This window comes from Ochotona princeps, chromosome 18 (genome assembly GCF_030435755.1).
Source record: "Ochotona princeps isolate mOchPri1 chromosome 18, mOchPri1.hap1, whole genome shotgun sequence".
In the NCBI taxonomy this organism is placed as follows: Eukaryota; Metazoa; Chordata; class Mammalia; order Lagomorpha; family Ochotonidae; genus Ochotona; species Ochotona princeps.
This window is the reverse complement of record NC_080849.1, coordinates 17,951,825-17,964,563: the sequence shown is the minus strand read 5'-3', so window position 1 is coordinate 17,964,563 and position 12,739 is coordinate 17,951,825. Positions and strand designations below refer to the sequence as shown.

Genomic DNA, 12,739 nt, shown 5'->3' with positions numbered 1-12,739 from the left:
AAAGCAGCACCCAGTGGCTCCTGCTCATGTTAACCTTTCTGTCTGGACAGTTGTCTTCCAAATTGTCCAGTTCAGATTTGAGACCTCGAAATGGGCAGCCACTGTTGGTCCTGCTAGGGGCTGGCTCAGTGTTGAAGTTGGCATGCAGAGCATGCAAGCGAAGGGCAGTTTCCCTAAAGGGGAGTCTTTAGTGCTTTCCTGTGCTGCGACATCCATCCCTGAAGCTCACCACATCTCTAGACTGCTTGATAGGAGATCACGTTAAGTTCCAGGTGGTTTATGCTATTTATAATGGAGAATTTTTTAAGTTTAAAACTTAAAGAATCACTGATGCACTTGGTTAACTGATGGTTAGCTTTGAAACTTGCTGCATTATCTACCTCAATCAGTTTCCCAGAGAATTTGATGGAAATTGATGACAAATTAATGGAAAAATAAATGATATTGATGGATGATATATGTATGTGTGTGTAGAGTTTATATTACATGTAAATAACAATAAAACAGTACATCTCTGGAAAGATTTCTCTGAAGGGAGATGATATTTACTTTAAGATCTGAAGGAGAAGAAGCCGTTAGCTTGGAAAGAATTAGGGTGCTCCTGCTAGAGAAAATATAGTTGTATGTAATCCCTAAAGATTGAAAGAGGCAGAGACAAAATGAGCCAGGGAAAAGTGTGCATTATAAGTGCATGAAGAGAGCCAATTGAGGGATAGGTGTTAAGGGAGATTCGATAATAGTGGCTATTACTAGAAACAATGTGATGGGGATTGCACGTTTGGCATTATTAAGAATTGCAGGATGGCATTTTTTTCCCCTGAGGAGTTTAGATGATAAATGAGTAAAAACAATCACTGTATGCAGATTATTTTAAACTGATAAGAACAGATACTATACTTGATGTTAGCCAAAAGGCTGAGAAGTGATGCAGATTATTTTAAGAAGACTGAGAGAACTGCAGCTCTTTGAATTAGATGCCATCCAAAAGTGGACATATGCATATGTCATATGTCATAGTCATGGCCCTCAGCCGTTGGGACAGTGGGTGAGAGCCACTGTCGACCCATCACGTTGGATTTCTGGGCTTATTCTGCAGCAATGAATGTCTCCAACCTCACGTTCCGGGTTTATGGTGGATGTGACTGCGCATGAGCCAGAGCAGTCCTGCAGCTTTGTAGACATGCATTTTGGCCTATTTGTGATGATAACATTAGGAGTTTCCTGTCTCGGAAATAGATCCTGCTTTCTAAGAGCTTGTGAGTCCCACATGTGATATAAATCATACCCTCATGTTAAGCAGCTAGCTGGAGGAACCTCCAGTATATTGACTGAAATGGGAAGCTTGAAAGTGGGAGTAGGAGTGGGAAGTTTGTGTTTATTTTGGAGATCTTTACATATTCAGGTCTTGTTTTTTTTTTAATTCTGTGGCAAAATCTATCACCTTGTATTTCTAGATGTTGGCAGGTACCAAAAATGTGAAGTGATGGAGTGTTAATTTTTAATAAATCCTCAGGAATAAACCCAGTAGCTCATCCGTGAAGGATGACTGTTTCTTCCACTTATGAGGAGACCTTGATAATATATTAATGAGCTGCATAGTGCTTACCCTTCAAGGGTGACATGCTCCATATATATGCGAAAGCCATGTCACCCCACCCTGAACTTTGTCCAAATATCCTCGCTGTATCCTGCTGTTGTGTCTCTCCTGTCTGTTTGCTAGGTGCTTGATTTGCCACTGCTTGGGCATAAATAATAATGTCTGGAGGTTAAAGAATCTGACTATGTTCTACTGATTGATCAATTAATCAATTGCTATTGATTACCAGACTGTTCTATTAATCCCATTATGATGTCTAGAGAGGAATCCATAGCAATTAAATAAAAGACATTAGATAGTTTTTGTGGTAATTGAATTTATAAATTTATTAGCTTTCAGTTGTTTACTTCCCATGTAAGTAATTAATATTTCATGTTACTCTTTTAAATGGGAAAATGCTTATGGGATCATTTTAATTAAGAAGTACATATTGGCATGAAATGAAGCCTCTGTGAGCCCTGAGTCTGTAATTGGGTAATGCCTCTGTTATAAAAGATGATGCATTCTGATTACTTCCTGTTTTCTCCAGAATCTTGTTCCTTGACACAAAAAAAGCAGAAGAGTTTGTGCTTAGGTATCAACCAAGGTATGACATCCTACAGTGCAGAGATCATTAAGCACCAGCTAGCTCAAAGAAAGTCAGCTGTAGCCATGAACATGAGGTTGTGTGTGGGTCTCAGGGCAGACAGAGATTTGCAAAGACAGAATCAAAGAGGGTAAGAGAAGTCCCAGTCCTCAGGTAGGAGAGACAAGGATATGGACAAGTCCCAGGGAAGGGGTAGTTGCTGACTGTGTGCTCAGCAGAGATTCCAGATCTTGGAAGGGTTTTGTAACAGTGAGTGACACAAGCCCTTTTGACCCAACAATTAGGAGACGGCTATGCTTGCATTGTAAGGTTGTCTAACGTAGAACATGAAATTAAGTCTTCCATTCTGTTTTAAGGTGATTAGAGAATGCTGACAGGGCTATAGGTTTTAACTCTCAGAATCCTTTCAATTGAAGTTAAAAACCTAGAGAGTGGGATCAATAAGACTGCATGTCTGGTGCAAGAGACCACAGTAAATCAGATGCTAAAGGATTGCTGATTCAGTAGGTACATGGCCAGGTAATAGCCATAGAAACATGTTTATGTAGCATGGATGAAGGCCAACCAAATAAGGGTCATGGAAAACTTCTGAGTGAGGGTACATATGATAAGAAACTTTAGTGGCATTTTTATATCTTTAATTATCTTCATCTTTTTACTGTTTTGAATGTGTCCTACAGTGTAATATTGCTTTATTTTTGCATAGATCATCTCATGAAATCCCAGTTATAGGGAAGAGATTTAAGACTTCTAAATCTATTACTTGTGTGCTTCTATTACTTGTTCTATGAATTCGTTTTAAGTGTTAGGCCAATAAATGTGAGTGACATAACAGGTAATTTCATGTTTTAGATACACTATCAAGGGTTGGGAAAAAGTACAGAGAGTGGGAGAGACTTGATATTTTGAAACAGTCATAGAGTGTGGAGGATCTGCAATAAGGCTAAATGCTGGCATAGATTTTTTATCAGATTTTCATGTTTGTGTGGCAAGTCCTATTTAATTTTAATATCAACCATATTAAAAAGCTTTATTATGAGAAATAGTTCAAGTGCTGCTTACAATATTTTTATATTTTGTTATAAAGTAACTGTAGGCACGATAAAAATTATCAATATTTTAAGCAAAATTTAAAGCATAGTTTCGTTTATTTTTTTAAATACATGTGATCTGTCACTGATACTCTTCCATTTGGCCAGCACAAAGTAGAGTTCTTATTAAATGAATAGAACAGCTACTTTGATCTTTGAAGATTTTCTAATGGGCTTTTTTTTTCTTTTCAAATTTATTATTTTTAATGAATTGAGGCATTAAATGCCAGGGAAGTAGTGTTGAAAATTGGAACATACCAAGACATTTTAACTAGTTCTGGTCTCATTTCGCTAGCCAGCTGGCTTAACTAGGCCAAGCACTTCATCTTTCTCAACCCTCTTTCTTTCTTCATTAAATAATAGATGCAAGCTATATCATCTTATCTATCAGTTCTCCCTTGTTCTTATAACATAAGGAGGGTCATCTGCAACATCATTGTCCAATAGGAAGTTTTGTGAGCCAAATTTATAGTTTTAAAAAGATTTATTTATTTTATTCAGGAATTACAGAGGAAGAGTGAAAGACAGAGATATTCCCATCTGCTGGATCGCTCCCTAATTTTTCATTGCAGCCAGAACTGGGCCAGTCTGAAGCTGGGAGCCAGGAGCTTCTTCTAGGTCTCCCGCATAGAAACAGGGCCACCCAGACCTTGAGCCATCTTCTGTTACCTTCCCAGGCCGTTAGCAGGAAGCTGCATTAGAAATGTAGCAACCAGGACACAAATCAGCACCTAAATGGAATGGTGAAGCTGCAGGCAGAGGATTAACAGGCTGTGTCATTGCACCTACCTTGAAAGTACAATTTTAAATATTTTATCATCACAAGGAAAAAAAAAAGAACTGAAAATAAATAAGTGATATTACCTTTAATAAAACATATATTACCTAATATTTCCAAAATGGTATTTTTTAAACTTCTGGTCAATATAAAATTATAAATGGGGTATGTGGCATTTCTTCAACCAAAATAAGCCTTAAATCCAATGTATACTTTATCCTTCTAGTATATCTGAATTCTGACTAGCTGTTTTGTGCGCTCTCAAGAATCAGATGTGTCTTACCAGTCATGCTGGGCAACCCAGGTCCATAGTTAGAAAGAGCATCCATTATGTGGAAAGAATTCACTCTTGGTAACATGTACAACAAAAATTATTAATTAGAATTATGAATTGGTCAGGGTTTCCTGTTGTGTACTGACTTCAGTCACATAATGGAAAGTGCTAGAATGAACTTTATGTTGAGCCTGTTTTTACTTACGTTTTATCATCTGACCTCCAGCTGTCGCATGATCACACTCTTGGAAATCTGCTTCATCTTCTGTAGATCTTCATCTAGAAGAGTGATGGGTAACCAACGTCAAAGTGCTTCTTCTCTTCCTCCCTCTCCTCCTCAACCTCAGTGTATCTTCTACCATCATTCAGTCCTTAACAAGTAGCTGCTCTGTGCTTTGCACTTCACCTGTAATTGAATAACTTAGTCATGGAGGGAGTTTAAAACTAGAAGATCAACTGTGCTGTTTTCAGAGTCAAAGAGAAAACAAACATAGGAGTTTTCTATTATAGGGATAGCATAAAATGCAGAGGTTCACTTAAATGTGGATTTCAGATAAACACAAATAATTTCTAGTGTAAATAGGCCCTCAGTATTACATAGGATATATGTATACACAAATGTATTATTTATCCTATATTCAAAGTTGATTACACACCTAGCATTTTCCTCTAAATGTTTCCCTTTGACTATCTTCAGTTTTTGATGTGATTTCTCCTCAAGATTCTGCTGATTTTTCAGACTTTCCTGTGTTAATCTTGTGCCTGTTCGATTTAGTCCTCTGGTCTGCCACTCCTTTCACTATTTTATGGTACTGTAGTTCACTGTAGAGCATCTTCTAGGCTCTTGCAACACTTCTCATGGGCTCTGAGGTGAGAGGTGCAGTCATCTCTTGGTACGTGTGAATTCAGTACATGGCTTCTGCTTCCCATCATCCTCCAACTTCAAGATCTCATCTTCTGAAAAGGTTTTAAGAAGAGCAGTAGTGAGACCTTTATGTCCCCCGCCACACAAACAGACGTACACTGAGAGCACCTCAAGTCATACCTCTGAGAAACTGCACAATTGGAACAAACTGGTCCCTAGACTCAATTTTCCAAGTGAAGAGAAATATTTGCTACTATTAGGCAGAAGAGTTAAAATCCGATTTTCTCCACTGCCTGCTTTTAAACTGCTCAGAAGTCAGCGTCAGCCATAAGGAGTCTGCGTCCGCTCTGCCTGGACCAGGCCACTTCCCTGGTGGCCTTCTGAAAAAAGTAGCATCCTTCATAGCTACCACTTCTTTCCTCCTTAAAACTTACAGCTATAGTTATATGTTTTGAGAATTTTGCTTTTGCTAATTTTCTTATGTATAAAGCAGAAAAACAAAGGGTTGTGGGGGAAAAAGAGAGAGGAGAGATGGACAGTTCTCCCTCATCAGTAGTTGGAATACAACTACTTGAGCCACCATGTTCTGCCTCCCAGAGAATACAAGTTTAGGAAGCCAGAATCAAGAATCTGAGCTGGGACATGGAATCCTGTGGGTTACAGGCAACTCTGGGGTCACCTATCAGCTGCTACAAACACAAACTCCCCAGTTTGTTTTAAAGATGTTATTAGTTCTCCTTTTCCTGCTGATATACGATGAACTTTAATAGTCATTTTATTTTCATGTTGAAAGTCTAAGTCAGATTTTAGGCTACTTTTGTGAGATTACTTGACTAATTCCAGGTAAAATTGAGGAGCAGGGCAAGCACTTTTAAGTTCTTTTAAATTCTTGTTTATTTTCTTTTGAGTTTAAACACTTTATTCACTTTACAGAACCCTTAAGAACAAAATTCCAGCGTGGCCCACAAGAGCCATGGTTTGTCCTGCACATCACATGGTTCTGCCTGGTTGTTGTTTCTGGTCTTTCCTGGTCTTTCTGGTTTTTGTTTGTTTGTTTCTGATCCTTGAACATACCAGGCTCCCTGTGGCAATGGAAAACTCCCATTGGAATGCCCTCAACTCTCCATCTTTGCTTCTACGAATTAACCCCTATGTAAGGCTTTCACACATTCCAGCTTTCTACCACAAGAACAACTGTGCCCTTGTGACACTGCACACCTTCTCCTTGAGTTCGTCTAGCGATTAGATTTACAGTGGTGCATATGATTGATTACTGTCAGCTTTCCCCTCGGAGTGTTTGTCAATTCACTTTCTTCTACTAGTCTTCGTCATTCTGACCTCTGAAACTCTCCTATGTCCCAGTATACTTACACCTAATAATATAAATAATAATGTATCAAAGATACATCATTATATATATACACACACATATATATAGCATCAAAGTATTAACATATAGTTTCTTTTTTATATTAATGTGCAAAATTCTGTATTATGCATTCTTTTTCTGATAAGGATGAGGGATGCCTTTTTTTTAACGAACAGTGACCTAAAAAAGTGTGTTTGTGTACGTGTATTGTGTAGGGGATTATTGGCTTAGAATAATCATCTTGCAAGATGGATTAGAGGAGAGACAGTGGATAAGCAAGACGGTTGCTCTTGGATCGTCTCTGCTCTGTGGTCTGTAAGTATGAGTTTTCTGAAAGAATACTGTATGTCATGGACAAAATCCCTCAACCCTTGTCTTCCATGCATGTGTAAGCACATTGTCTCATGCGTGCTAAGGGCATTCGAGGAGCGTCATGACAGACTGCGAGCTGTAAACAGCACTGCACACACAAGACTTCTCGCCACCAATGAAAGGATTCCAAGGAGAGGCCGAATATGGGAATGCTAGGAAAATTCAAAAATGAATTTTTCTAGAGAAAAGCACATCCACCAGTTTGGAAATATAATTTCTACAGAGGAGAATAAAGATAATTGTGCATATAGCTATAAACTTCAGGATTTTTGGATCACTGATAAAACTTGGATATTTCTCTTTCAATATAGTATGATTAAAATTTTCCAACCTACTGAAAAGTTTGTACAATTTTAGAGTGAATGCATCCAATTTTCCATCTACCATCACCTCTATTCAAGCATATTATTTTTGATGCATTTCAAATTACACATATGCAGATACTTCTCGCCATTTATGCCAGCACACATCCTTTGCCAAAGCTCAGTGTTTGTGTAGAGATTTTTATGGGCTCCTTTTGAAAATATGTTTCTACTTGGCGCACAGTCAGTACTACAGTCAATGGCTTCCCTTTCAACCAAAGGTGTTGCTTCTGAGGTCATGGCTTTCAGTGCACTTCTGTGTTGATAACAGGATGCAGAGCTGGCCCTGAAGCATTTATTCTTCTTGCCTTCTTAGGTAGAGCTGTTGCAGGGAATGAGCTGGCCAGTCAGGATCTATTTCCCCTCCATTCTTTGCATCCAGGTTATGATGCCACAGATTTTGCTGATGAAGTATATGCAAAAAAAGACACCTGTCATTTCAGTCATTTTAGACTTAAATGGTGAAGTAGAGCATCAGAAATACTACAAGATTTCTTCTACTTTCCACCTTGACCTTGAAGTCCCTGCATTGCTGAGCCATGAGACTTAGGTGAAAACAACTTGGGTTCTTGAGTTATCACTTAAAACTGAGTTACCGTTTGAATGTTAAACAAGAGAGAAATTTGAGTTGAATTCTTACGGGATTTTCCTGTGCAAACATACACTAGTATCAGAAGTGAGGTTGAGACAGGACTAAGTTATAACGGTGTTTAAAATGAGACCAGGAATCAAGGCTAGAGAAACAGAAGTATGGGCAGCAGCGGTGAGGAACGGGAGCAGGTCAGGGAGCATCAGATATAGTGTAACTGCTGTCATCTGTTCAGCGTGTGCGTGTCTTTAGCCTTCACATTGCCATAACAGCCTAACCTGTTTTCTATTTCTTCTGACTTTTTCCATCCTCTTGCGATGTATTAGACATCCCGAAGCACCAAATTCCAATACAGAGCTGGTGGCCATGGTCATTCCTGAAGTCCATGGTGGCATTCTTTGCACCCTCCTGTGGCCAACTTCTCTCTGGCTGTTACTATTTCAGAGACATTTCTATTTCCCTTCCCTGCATCCTCAGCAAGATGCCTGGTAGTATGATTCTGAGACTCTTAAGCTTCCATTTAGTTCTAAACATTCTTGTAATACAGACCTTCCCTGTCCCAACACTTCCCCTGTATGTGAATTTATTTCCCTTCAAGCACAATATATGCTCCTTCTACTATCATTTCCCAATAATTCTGCCAAGTGCCAGTGACATTCATGACCTTGTATGGATTTCATTGGGTTAAACATTTCAAGTTCGTTTTGTTTATTGCTCATCCTTCCTTCATTGCCACAATCTGAAGCTGTGGGATTTACCTTCTGGTATGTTTCTCTTCCTTGCTATTTCATTTTATGAATTACTAGGCATCTCCTCCATTGTTTTCTTCTCTCCTTTTTTGTAATTCATTCCTAATGCCTTCCAAGGGCAGTGTTTTATGGTGCAAGCTGGGCACGTCTCCCCCTCTTTCTTGAAGTTTTAGTTGAAATCTCTTTATCATGTTGGCAAGACTCCTAGAAAACACATTCTTCTCAGGACCCATGAGATAAACTCTGTTCCTCGCCAAGAGCCTTTCATTTGGTGCCATAAGTCATGAACCTTTAAAAAAAAAACATGTTCTTTTCTTTGACACCATCTCTATCGCCAGCTGTTCATGTCTCATAACATCTACTTCATTCTAAAGTCATGACCTTTAATGGGAAAAATTGATGAAAAGCACACCTGTAGCCTTTAACAATATTTTTTAGCCTGATAACCTGTAGAAACTCCAGCTCACTTTTAGTAGTTTGACCCCATATTATTCATAGGTGGCAGATATCCATGTAAACATTAAATCAAATATATGAAAAAATTAACATATAATTGATTCTCGGCCTTTTGGCTAAGATCAAGTGTAAAAAATTAACATACAAAAGGCATTGTATGGCATGAATGGTCATGAGGCGTAAATTTTAGTAATGCTAAGGTATGCTGATGTGTGGATTTAGTTAACTTCAACCTTTAATAGTATCTAATCTGCTTCTTTGTAAACTTCCAGAGATCTCATTAAAAGATAATTGAATCTTATTAACAATTGTGTTTCAGACATGAAGGCATTTGGTGGACACAAAACGAGAATGCTCATGAAAACTATACTCAGGTTATGTGGACCCAGAACTCTTCAGGGAGGGAAAAACCACAGGAACTGAGAAAGTCATTGTACGTGATGGGTCAGAATAAATAATAAGGCTGAATGTGGAAAGATAGCATGAGTTTGTCATAAAGATTTTATTACCTCAGTTCTCCTGGATGCACTAGAGTACCCAGGGAGCAGAGCTTTATGGTAATACAGAAATCACCCTGTTATTGTGGGCCATCAAAATTCTTTGGTAGTTTATGAAGGAGAATTTGTCTTTTGGAAACAAAAGGGAAGCTAAAAAAAATAGGAAAGTAAAAACAGAAAAACTGTTTTGGAATGGGTGTTGAGCATTTGTTCTAGAGGTTAAGATGACTGCATTCTAGGGCCAGTGTGGTGATACAGTGGATTAAGATGCTGATTCCATGTTGGAATACCTGGATTTGGTACCAGTTTTGACTGCTAATTCCAGCTTTCTGCACAGACTGCGGGAAGCAGCAGTGATGGCTCAAACAACTGGGTTCCTGTCATCCATGGGAGTCCTGGATTGAGTTCCTGTCCCCCAGCTTTGGCTTAGGGTTTCAGTCCTGCCTTGGTTCTGGTCACTGGCCTTTGGGGAATGAATCAGTGGTTGGTTAGTAAAGCTGGTTCCTGGTTGGTTAGTAAAGCTCATGATCTTCCTTCGACTGAACCACAATGCCAGGCTCTTTATGGAATTTATAAGTCAACTTTTACTTAGTATAAAAAGACCAGACTTCATGTATTCCAAAGGTGAAATGCTAAGGAGACAGTCATCCTCCCTTCCTCCACTTCCCCCTGTGTGTCCCCCTCCTCCCCTCCTTTCTTTGTTTTTACTTTTTAAAGTAATGGACAAATACATTCGAATTTTTGTCTATAGTAAATGTAGCATCTCAAATCAAACTGAGAAAAGATGAAACTTTAAATACAGGATGCTGGAACAAATAAGCCTTTGAAAGGAATAAACCTTTCTTGTGTCATACACTTAGATAAACTTCAAACTACACAATTATATAAGTGTAAAGCAGTGGGACTATGTTTACCACAAAACAATTAGGAAAGTATATTTAAAATTTTGGAGTGGATTATTGCAAAGTGTAATGATGGTTGGTGGATGCACATTCCTTCTAGAGCTTGTGTAGCTTTTCATTGGCTTTAGAATTTGCCATGAACCATTAGCTCAAGAAACTATTATCTCTGCTGCCATGTCCTTTGTCCTCTAAAGCTGGCTTTCCTGTCTCTGGCTTGTAAGGATCTTTGTGATTAAATTGACCCACCCAGATATCTAGATTCTTAAGTTACTGATAAAGGTACATCTATCTATCTATCTATCTATTTATTTATTTATATTTGCAAGACAGACATACAGAGAGGAGGAGAGACAGAGAGAGAGATCTTCTGTGCACTGATTTAATCCCCAAGTGGCCACAACGGCTGGAGCTGCACCGATCTGAAGACAAGAGCCCGGAACCTCCTCTGGGTCTCCCAGTGCAGGTGCAGGGTTCCAAAACTTTGGGCCATCCTCGACTGCTTTCCAGGCCACAAGCAGGGAGCTGGATGGGAAGTGGGGCCTCCGGGATTAGAACCAGTGCCCATATGGGATCCCAGCGGATGCAAGGCAAGGACTTTAGCCATTATGCTAAAGTGCCGGGCCCAAAAAGCTGAACTTTTTTTTTCAAGGAACATATTGATAGACTCTGAGGAAACTGAAGACGTGGACATTCTGCACAGGCCATTATGCCAGATACTATGGTCAGTTCTTTGACTATGATCCAGCATGAATTCCCTGTATGTCAAATATATTCCTCCAATTCAAAGGTTTCCCTAAACTTCCACCCATTTTACAACTCAATGTCCAGGATTATCATGTAGTTCTCACCATTATAAATGCTCAAATCTTGTCTTTAAATGAACTACAACAGGAAAGTGTAACATCCTTGCTATGACCCATACCAGGGCAAAAGTACATCTCTCTCTGCAGACTTGGAGAATCGGGAAACGAAATATTCTCATTATAAGCAGTGGAGTGGGGAGGGGCGTGAGAGGCATGGAATGGTGGTTACAGGGAAAAGAATGAGGTGTGGGTCTCTAGGCAAGCTGCATTGTTCCCCTAGGCTTGTAAGAAATCCACAGCTCAAGGTCCTGTTCTTAGGGTTGTGTTGTTTTGATTTGGAGGGTAGGGTGTGTTTTCTCAAGCTGTTTAATCAGCTTGTTTCCAGCATGAATAAAATGTAATAGAAGTTTTGATGGTCTTCTTTCACTTTTATTTCTCTCTTTTAAAATAACAGTAGTGTTTCTATTGATATAAAATTCTTGAAGATCGTGTAGGCCTTCCATTTACGTTTAAGTGATTTAGTCCATTTGCATGAATACATCCTGGTTTCACACTTGCGTCTTGGATTCTGCTGAGGTGACTGAGTGGGTCTGTGAGTTATAAAACCAACTTTATACACACTCAGTGACATGGAGGGATATTAGATGTATTATGGGAACGAGAAGAATCAAATGGTTTCATATGACTGTCTGCAAAAGACAAATCTGTAATAATGGAGACAGGTCAGTGGTTGCCAAGGATTGTTATTGGAGATAGAAGAGAGTTTGATTTGCAAAGCATAGCATAGGGTGGGTATGGACTAAACAGGTTTCTCTGTTGATTGCTTTGATATTCATTTAAGTGTATGCTTTTCTTAAAACTCATTGGGACTGAATAACACAAAGATTGAAATTTATTATGTGTAGATTTAAAATAACTTAAACAAAATAATAAGAAACTGAAGAAGTAGTACGAGGGATATTTAGAGTTTGTGGTAAGTTACTTTATTTTCTTTATAAGAATTCCCAAGATGAAGTGAATATGAGAATATAAGCGATCTGTCTCAAAGAAACTTGGTTTTCAAAAGCCCCCTCTTTGTCATATTTTCCAAGGAGAACTGATCTTGTAGGGAAGGTTCAGGATCCATGTTTGAAATTTCTGTCAATGTTCTAGGCCTCAAAGCTAAAATTTTGTTTCTGAAGCTTTAAAATAGAATTCAGCAAAGCTGAGGCTTCAATCACCGTTTGAAGTGTACAGCATTTTCCAACATTTAACTAATTACTAGTGGACAAATTTTGATACTGTGCTGTAAGTTATTTGAGGATGAAATCTGGTCTGCTTCTCTTTGACTTTTCCTAAATTCTTATTATAATCTGCTCATCTTATAGACCCTCAATACTTCTGTGCTGACTGTTAACTCACATACTCTCCTAGGGATGCAAATAATGCAGACTTTTAGAATTTTTACTC

At 38.7% G+C, this 12,739-nt stretch overlaps 1 pseudogene; it reads right to left on the bottom strand.

The window, feature by feature from the left end:
- Window positions 1-819: 819 nt before the first annotated feature.
- Window positions 820-927, bottom strand: LOC118760607 (U2 spliceosomal RNA; annotated as a pseudogene).
- Between the last annotated feature and the right edge of the window lie 11,812 nt (window positions 928-12,739).